This window comes from Pinus tabuliformis, chromosome 6 (assembly GCF_031772625.1).
Source record: "Pinus tabuliformis cultivar Carrire ecotype Pingquan chromosome 6, CPIR1, whole genome shotgun sequence".
Lineage (NCBI taxonomy): Eukaryota > Viridiplantae > Streptophyta > Pinopsida > Pinales > Pinaceae > Pinus > Pinus tabuliformis.
Window position 1 is genome coordinate 351982825 of NC_142292.1, and position 9599 is coordinate 351992423.

General features: G+C 39.4%; 1 pseudogene; it reads left to right on the forward strand.

The window, feature by feature from the left end:
* The first annotated feature begins 406 nt into the window (after positions 1–406).
* Positions 407–8847, forward strand: LOC149258751 (proline-rich receptor-like protein kinase PERK1; annotated as a pseudogene).
* Positions 8848–9599: the final 752 nt, after the last annotated feature.

Consider the following 9599-nt stretch of genomic DNA (forward strand, 5'->3'; position numbering starts at 1 on the left):
GGGAATAATGATGTCAAAATTAACTCACGTCCATCCCATCCAGTTTATCTTTGCAATACGTTTGAACCTCAACCATCACCTCGTGTGTCCATGCCACATCCTCCAACTTCCCAACCCGTACTTAACAATGGAGTTGATTCAAGCTCTGGTTTTCCAGCATCACAGTAGCCATTACCTCCTCCACCTCCTGTATTGATGCCATGTCCTCCACCTTCTCGACATATATTTAACAGTGGAGATGATTCAAGGTCTGATTTTCCAGCATCACAAGCAGCCATTTCCTCCTCCACCTCTTGTATTCATACTGTGTCCTTGACCTGTCCAACTTGTAGTTAGCAGTGGAGATGATTTAAGCTCTGGTTTTCCGGGATTACAACAGCCATTACCTCTTCCAACTTCTGTATTCATGCAAACTCTTCCACCTCCCCAACCTGTATTTAGTAGTAGAGATGATTTAAGCTCTGTTTTTCTAGTATCACAACAGCAATTACCTCCTCCTCCTCCAGGCATTAGTCTTGGTATCTCAAAAAAATTCACCTATGAAGAGTTAGAGGTTGCTACAGATAGCTTCTCAGAGACCAATCTATTAGGACAGGGGGGTTTTGGATATGTATACAAAGGCATTCTTCCAGGAAACAAAAATATAGCTGTGAAGAAGCTCAAAGTTCGTGGGAGCGAGGGAGAATGTGGCTTTCAAGCATAAGTGGAAATAATCAGTTGTGTGCATCACCACAACCTTGTCTCATTGCTAGGTTACTGCATAGCTGGTAGCCAACGATTGCTTGTTTTTGAGTTTTTTCCTAATAATACACTAGAGCACCATCAACATGGTAAGTCATATGTGTAACAATTCTTCCACCATTCACTTATCATTATGCATATGATTTTGACTAGAAGCGATTTGTTCTAACATCTGCGTTGGGTGAGACCTTCAACACTTCATTTGTGCATGTGTAATGCTAAAGAAATGCAGAAAAGAGCCCACGATTTAATTTTCTAAATTTTAACATAATGTCTAACAAAAAAATGCTAGTATTAAGCATTTTCGAATAAGTAGCGTAGACCCATTTTAATCTTCGATCTGTCATACATTTAAAACATTGAGAACAAAAGACTTAAAGATCCGGGGATAAGATGAATCAATGCTAGTATCCTTTTACATATGAGGAAAGAGTATTTAGTAAATGTCAAATTGCTTCATGCTAGTAAAGTCACTTGAAGTATAATTTCTATGATTTCCAATAAGGTTTATATTTTATGGCAGCTGAAGGTCAGCCTAGCATGAAGTGGCCAACTAGATTGAAGATTGCAATAGGAGCAGCTCGTGGACTTGCTTATCTACATGAAGACTATATGCTATATTGCTTTTGTCTTCTTACTTCAACACTCTTTTATTATATATTTTGACATTGTTCTAAATTGCAGTTTATCCGAAGATAATTCACAGAGACATCAAAGCTTCAAATATTCTACTTGACTCCAACTTCGAAACAAAGGTAACCTTATGTTCATGGTATGTTAAACCTCACAATATATGCTGAAATCTGATATAATCTTTTGTCATGTTGGGAATTTTAATGGGGAAAATACCAAAAACCAAGATTCAATCACACAGAGGCAATGCTCTGTTTTACCTCCACAGGATCTTTTTGTGCACAGAGGAGTTTAAAAAAAATTTCACAGAGAAACAAAGTAATTCACCATAAAATTATTTCTATTCATTAAAACAAAAAAAACATTCACTCTGTCTCCATATGAGAATTTACACTGCTGGAAAAATTCCCATTAACATTTACTGCTGTAAAACCTCCATTTACATTCACTGGTGTGGAAAACAACTTACTGTTGTAATAAAAGGTTACATAAGTTTACTGCTGTAATAAAATTTACACAGACTTACAAAAACGCTCCACCATTTTCTTTATGCACTGCTGTGCAAAACCACACATGGTTTTTAGCTACTCCTCCATACTACGATGGCCAACAACAAAAACCTTATATCCCATGTGCCAAACAAAACAAAGATGCAGAGCACATTTTTCACGGCTCCTTTGTTCCTTTTTACAATAGTCAATGCACGAGCCCTTTTCATTTTTGAAAACAAAATAAAAAAAACACAATTACTTTTACGTGCCGTAAATATTTTTTAACACCCATGCCTTTCTTTAAATGCACCATACCTCCGATACATATAAAAACATTAAAATTTAAATCACCTACCAATACTTCTACGGGCACATTAACTACATTATTATTGGCGGTCAACACAAAATTTAACATTCACTCCACGCAATCCTTGATTTAATGCGGGCCCATATGCAACTTCAGATGATCAACGGTGGAGGGCGATGGAAGCAATCGAACGGTGGAGAAGAATATCGGAAGGCCTCATGCTACAGAACTTTATCTTCCGATATGTCAGAGATGCTGATGTCAGGTGAGATCCACGCGTCTTCACCAAATCGCATCGGAGCTAAGAATACGGAAACAACTTTTCCGGAAAAGCGGTGCGATATGCTTCTGGGCGGTTTGTGGTTTCATGCTGGTGGTTTTGGGTGAGAACACACGGCTGCGTTGAAATTATAACTTCAACACTCCCCTTTAATTTCAACAGCTGGGCATTCGGTCATACCGAGACACTTCCTCAAAAATTCAAAGCTTTTCTGATCCAATGGCTTTGTCAAGATGTCCGCAACCTGTTCTTGAGTCCTGCAATGTTTCAAGACAATTTCTCCATTGTTCACCAATTCTCTGATGTAGTGAAACCTTGTATCAATGTGTTTCGTTCTTTTATGAAACACTGAATTCTTTGACAATGCAATAGCTGAGCTATTGTCACAAAAGATCACTGTCGATTTTGCCTGCTCTTGGCCTAAGCTTCTCAACATCCTTCTCATCCATACTGCTTGACATGCTGCTGCTGTCGCTGCCACATATTCAGCCTCTGCTGTAGACAATGCTACAATGGACTGCTTCTTAGAAGCCCATGAAATGGCTCCTGAACCCATATGAAAAACATGACCGGAAGTGCTTTTCCGATCATCTACACTTCCAGCCCAATCGCTGTCAGTGTATCCAACCAAATCTGAATGTTCTGAGGCATGATATAGAATTCCAAACATTTTGGTACCTTTCACATACCTCAAAATTCTCTTTGCTGCCTGCCAATGTGCCTCCTTCGGCCTCTCCATGAACCTGGAAATTAAACTAACAACATACATTAAATCAGGCCTAGTTGCTGTTAAATACATAAGGCTGCCAACAATACTTTTATACAAGCTAGGATCAAAATCCTTGTTGCTGTCCTCTCTGCTGAGCTTTAATCCCATCACTGTGGGAGTGATTGCTGCCTTGCATTCTTCCATCTTAAATCTGCTCAAATTTTGATTTACATATCTTGCTTGAGATATAAAAATTCCTTTTTCATTTTGCTCTACTTCTATGCCTAAGAAGTATCTCAAGAAACCCATATCAGTCATTTCAAATTCCTCTTTCATGACTGATTTAAAATTCTCAATGAGCTGATCATCATTACCTGTGAAAATTACATCATCAACATATAAGACAACAATTAAAATTCTACCATCTTTTTCTTTGATGTAGACAGTGGGTTCTCCTTCACATTTGTCAAATTCATTATCCAATAGATAAGAATCTATCCTGCTGTACCATGCTCTTGGCGCTTGCTTCAGCCCATAAAGAGCTTTCTTCAATTTGCACACTTTGTGCTCTTCACCTTTCTTCTCATATCCGAGAGGTTGTTCCACATAGACCTCTTCCATTAACACTCCATTTAGGAATGCTGATTTCACATCCATTTGGTAGACTTTCCATTTGTTTTGTGCTGCTATGGACAACACTGCTCTCACGGTTTCCATTCTTGCAACCGGTGCGAAAGTCTCCTCATAATCTCTCCCATACTGTTGCTTGTACCCTTTGACAACCAGCCTTGCTTTATGCCTTTCAATCTTGCCTTCAGCATTGCTCTTGGTCTTGTAGACCCATTTCACACCAATGACTTATTTGCCTTTTGGTAGCTCAACCAAATCCCATGTTTTGTTTCTCTCTATGGCATTCATCTCCTCATCCATAGCTTCTATCCATTTCCTATCTTTAATTGCATCCTCGAAATGAATAGGATCATCAACATGACAATACAAGGCAAATAAGGAATTCATTCCTTCATCATAAATATCACTTAGATTTCTAAATTTCTTACCTCGTTCACTTGGTGTGCAAGTGCTTGAAGATGCACTTGAATTTCCTCCTTGTGGTGTGCTTGGAGAAGCACTCTCATTGATCCTCAATGGTGTTCCTTGATGTCCTTGTGTTGGCGCTGCTGTTTGGGGATTCATTTCAGCCACCTCCTCTTCATCTTCATCATGAGACAAACAGTTCTTGACATTCATTGTTTTCTCTATGCTTCCATCCCAAGCTTCCTCTTCAATGAATTGAACATCCCTGCTAACAAAGAACTTCTTGGTAGATGGAATGTACAGCCTGTAGGCTTTGGATTCATCACTGTATCCAATGAAGATGCATTTCTCCCCTTTGCTGTCCAACTTCCTCCTTAGCTGATCTGGTATGTGTGCATAGGCCACACACCCAAAAACTCTCATGTGGGTAACTCCTTGCTTTCTCCCACTCCATGCCTCTTCTGGCACTTTGTTCATGACTGCTTTTGTAGGACACCTGTTCAATATATAAACTGTACAATGTACAGCTTCAGCCCAATACTCATTTGGCAAATGCTTTGCCTTCAGCATGCTCCTCGCCATATCCATGATGGTTCTCTTTTTCCTTTCAGCAACTCCATTTTGCTGTGGGGTGTACCGAGTTGTAAACTGTTTATGAATTCCATTTTCTCTACAAAATCTTAGGAATTCCTTGGAGATATACTCACCTCCTCTATCAGTTCTCAATACTTTTATGTGCAACCCACTTTGGTTCTCCACAAGTGCTTTGAAATTTTGGAATTTCTCAAACACTTCACTTTTGTTTTTAAGGAAATATATCCAAGTCTTTCTTGTAAAATCATCAATGAATGTCAAGAAATATAGGCTGCCTGCTAATGATGGAGCTTGCATTGGTCCACACAAATCTGAGTGGATAATCTCTAAGGGTGTCTTTGCCCTTATGCTTTTCCCTGATGGAAAACTTTCTCTATGTTGTTTGCCCAATATACAACCTTCACAAAGGCTGTCCGGCTTCTCTATCAATGGTAATCCCTTTACCATTCCTTTTCTGCTCAATAAGTTTAGACCTCCAAAATTTAGATGCCCGAATCTCAAGTGCCATAACCAGTTCTCATCCTTTGGCACACTTTGGAAGGCCTCTTGGGTGACTGCTGCCATTTCCCTTTTGTTTTTCATGTCTGCCCTGATCCGGAGAGGGAATATCCTGTTCCTTGTCATCTTCACTTCAGCAATGCATCTTTTGCTGGGTGGTATGTCCATGATGGTGCACACATCATTTTCAAAGTAAACATTGTAACCCTTTTGGATAAGTTGTCCAACACTCAATAGGTTACATCTCATTCCGGGGACATAGTATACATCTGCTATGGTTTTCCTTTCTCCTTGCTTTGTAAATATTTTTACTTCCCCTTTACCCATAACAGACACTTTACTATCAGTTCCTAGTGTGACCTCTGACTTCAAGTTTTGATTTAAGGCTGAAAAGAGGGCTATATTCCCTGTCATATGGTTGCTGCAACCTGAGTCTAAAAACCAAATGTCCTCACTATGTGTTTCAGCCATGTTACAAGCTAACAGGACATTGTCTTGACTTTTGTTTTCTCTTGTAACATTGGCATTTTGTCTGTTGTTCTTATCATGTTGTTTCTTTCTACAATCACTAGCATAATGTCCATACTTTTTGCAATAATAGCATTGAACATTAGATTTATCATACCTCTGTCCTTGAGCCTGATAATGATCTCTTTGTTGGCTGCTGCCTTGACCTTGGTTCTGATTTGGATTGCTGCCTCTTCCTTGTGCATTTGAAGGGCTGTTCCTTCCACCTCTGTTCTGGCTTCTGCCTCTTCCTCTCTTGTTTCCTCTGCCTTGACCTCTTCCTCTTCCAAAGGACATCTGGGTCTTGAAGGCTTGCTCAAGAGATGAGTTTTCATTCCTACTCAACCTCTGCTCATGTGTTATCAGTGATGCATGTAGCTCATCAACTGAATAGTTTGAGAGATCCTTTGTCTCTTCAATGGTGGTGACTATGGCATCAAACCTTGAGGGTAAGACCCTCAATATTTTCTCCACTATTCTTCTATCTTAAATTGTTTCTCCATGAGTTCTAATTTGTGTGATTACACCAATCACATGAGTGAAGAATGATTCAATGTTGTCTGACTCCTTCATGTTCAAATTTTCAAAATCCTTTCTCAGCATTTGCAATTTTGCTGTCTTCACTCTCTCCATGCCTTGATAGACTGTCTTGAGGGTTTGCCATGCTTCATTTGATGTTTTAGCTGCTGCTATCCTTGGAAATACACTCTGGTCTACTGCTAGATGCAACAATAAAATGGCTTTTGCATCCTTCTTCCTATTGCTCTTCAGGAGATCTCTCTCTCACTGAGTTAATGCATTGAACTCAGTTTCATCTGCTGGTTCTTCAAAACCTTCCTCAACTATTTTCCATAAATATTGAGAAGCAAACAAGGCTCTCATAGTTATAGCCCAGTAGTCATAATTCTTCCCATTAAACTGTGGGAGCTGGGTATTAAACATACCCATACCAGTGCTTGTGCTGGCCATTCCTTGACTCTGTATTTAAAAAAAACTGACTGTTTCTTTCAACAGCAACACAGAGAAAAAACTTTGAGAAATACCTGAACCCTTTGTTGTCTGAGTCTTCTGTCTGCCTGAGAAGTTTTGCTGCAGCAACAACCTTCTCCCTTCAGCTTCTTTAACTTCTTTAAAGAGCCTGGTCCTGCTCTGATACCACTGTTGGACATTTTAATGGGGAAAATACCAAAAACCAAGATTCAATCACACAGAGGCAATGCTCTGTTTTACCTCCACAGGATCTTTTTGTGCATAGAGGAGTTTAAAAAAAATTTCACAGAGAAACAGAGTAATTCACCATAAAATTATTTCTATTCATTAAAACAAAACAAAAAACATTCACTCTGTCTCCATACGAGAATTTACACTGCTGGAAAAATTCCCATTGACATTTACTGCTGTAAAACCTCCATTTACATTCACTGGTGTGGAAAAAAACTTACTGCAGTAATAAAAGGTTACATAAGTTTACTGCTGTAATAAAATTTACACAGACTTACAAAAACGCTCCACCATTTTCTTTATGCACTGCTGTGCAAAACCACACATGGTTTTTAGCTACTCCACCATACTACGATGGCCAACAACAAAAACCTTATATCCCATGTGCCAAACAAAACAAAGATGCAGAGCACATTTTTCACGGCTCCTTTGTTCCTTTTTACAATAGTCAATGCACGAGCCCTTTTCATTTTTGAAAACAAAATAAAAAAACACAATTACTTTTACGTGCCGTAAATATTTTTAACACCCATGCCTTTCTTTAAATGCACCATACCTCCGATACATATAAAAAACTTAAAATTTAAATCACCTACCAATACTTCTACGGGCACATTAACTACATTATTATTGGCGGTCAACACAAAATTTAACATTCACTCCACGCAATCCTTGATTTAATGCGGGCCCATATGCAACTTCAGATGATCAACGGTGGAGGGCGATGGAAGCAATCGAACGGTGGAGAAGAATATCGGAAGGCCTCATGCTACAAAACTTTATCTTTCGATATGTCAGAGATGCTGATGTCAGGTGAGATCCACGCGTCTTCACCAAATCGCATCGGAGCCAAGAATACGGAAACAACTTTTCCGGAAAAGCGGTGCGATATGCTTCTGGGTGGTTTGTGGTTTCATGCTGGTGGTTTTGGGTGAGAACGCACGGCTGCGTTGAAATTATAACTTCAACATGTCACAGATTGCAGACTTTGGCCTTGCAAAACTTGCTTCAGAAGGTTCTCCTCGTGTCAACACAAGGCCTAAGGGGACTTTTGGGTGAATCTCTTTCCAGTGCATTTTGACTTTGTAGATACCTTTTGTACATTTATACTGGAGCTCTGAGTCCCTATTGTTGCCTGGATAGGTATTTGGATCCAGAATATGCATCAAGTGGGGAACTGACAGTCGTGCTGCTTGAGTTGATCACTGGCCGCCGGCCTCTAGATCTAACTCTGTCATTTCCGGAAAGTAGTCTAGTCTATTCGGTTAGTACTTCAAATCGGAACTTATTTGTATATTGTTTTGACCGCTTAAATCTTCATGCAAACTTGGGTTAGAATTTATTCTAGGTGGTCTAAGATTTTGATCACTCTGTAGGCCCGACCCTTGCTTGCTCGAGCAATGGAAGATGGCAATCTAGATGCCCTTGTTGATCCCCGCCTACAGAACAACTATAATGTGAATGATATGATGCGGGTAGTTGCATGTGCAGCTTCTTGTATTCAAAAGTCTGCAAGAAGCCGCTCGCGTATGGAACGGGTACAGTCCTTGCTTGCATAAGTTATTGACCTTCAGACGTTATTTTTTTCCTTCAAAGTTCAAACTGATGGCATCATTATGCTTTCTGGGCAGGATTTAGTTGTAGAAATACCTGATCTGACAGAAGTTATGTTTTTCAGATAGTTCGTGTCTTGGAAGGTGATGTTCCTCCTAGCATTCTTCACAACGGAGTCAGTCTGCCGCAGAGTACTCTGTATGTCTCTGTGGGAGGATCTGTCTGTGTCGCTAGCCAATATAGTGAAGACACTGAAGAATCTCAAAAAGTAGTGTGAGTATAGTGCCTCTACCAGTGAATGGGGTAAACCAATCTGTTTCTAGTAGATAATATCTACAAAGTAAGGAAGTGCATCCAACATTGAGAGGTCACATGTCCCTAGGATTAATGGGCATGACAGAACTCTCTCATATACAACCTAATAGTACCTCTCTGGGAAACACACCGACAGAGATTTTCCATCAATGTATAGAAATTATTAATCGATTTGCAAATGTTTGCTGTTTGAAATATTACTTAATCTGCTTATTCTACCGGTATTTACATTTATCAACAAATACACACTTGATAGTTTGGAATCCATGGATTCTTCTCTCCTCTCCTCTCCAGCTTGTTTTCTGGGGAAGCTTCTTGTTTTTCTCACAAGTATTATAATCAAGGAAGCATAAATGTTCTCTGTAGAGCAAGCTAACTTTTAGTTTTTCAAGCTAGGGCTCGACTCTTTCTTTGCTTGAGAGTGAAGTTCAGGTGAGGCTGTAGATTGTGTCTCTTCATGACTGTCATCAGCTACCAATAGAATGTTATAGCAGATCTTGTGTGGATGAGCTTGTACAATAGCGCATGTGCAGTATAGGATGATGAAATTGTAACTCCTTCAGTTATGACTTTTTCTATTTCTAGGCATAATACAGCTAGTCAATGTATAAAATTTCTAGGAATCAATACAAAATTCACTGTCCTCAGTATGTAGTAATCAATTTCTTTCACCTTACTATTATTTGACCAAGTAAATTCTGCGCTTCTCATATT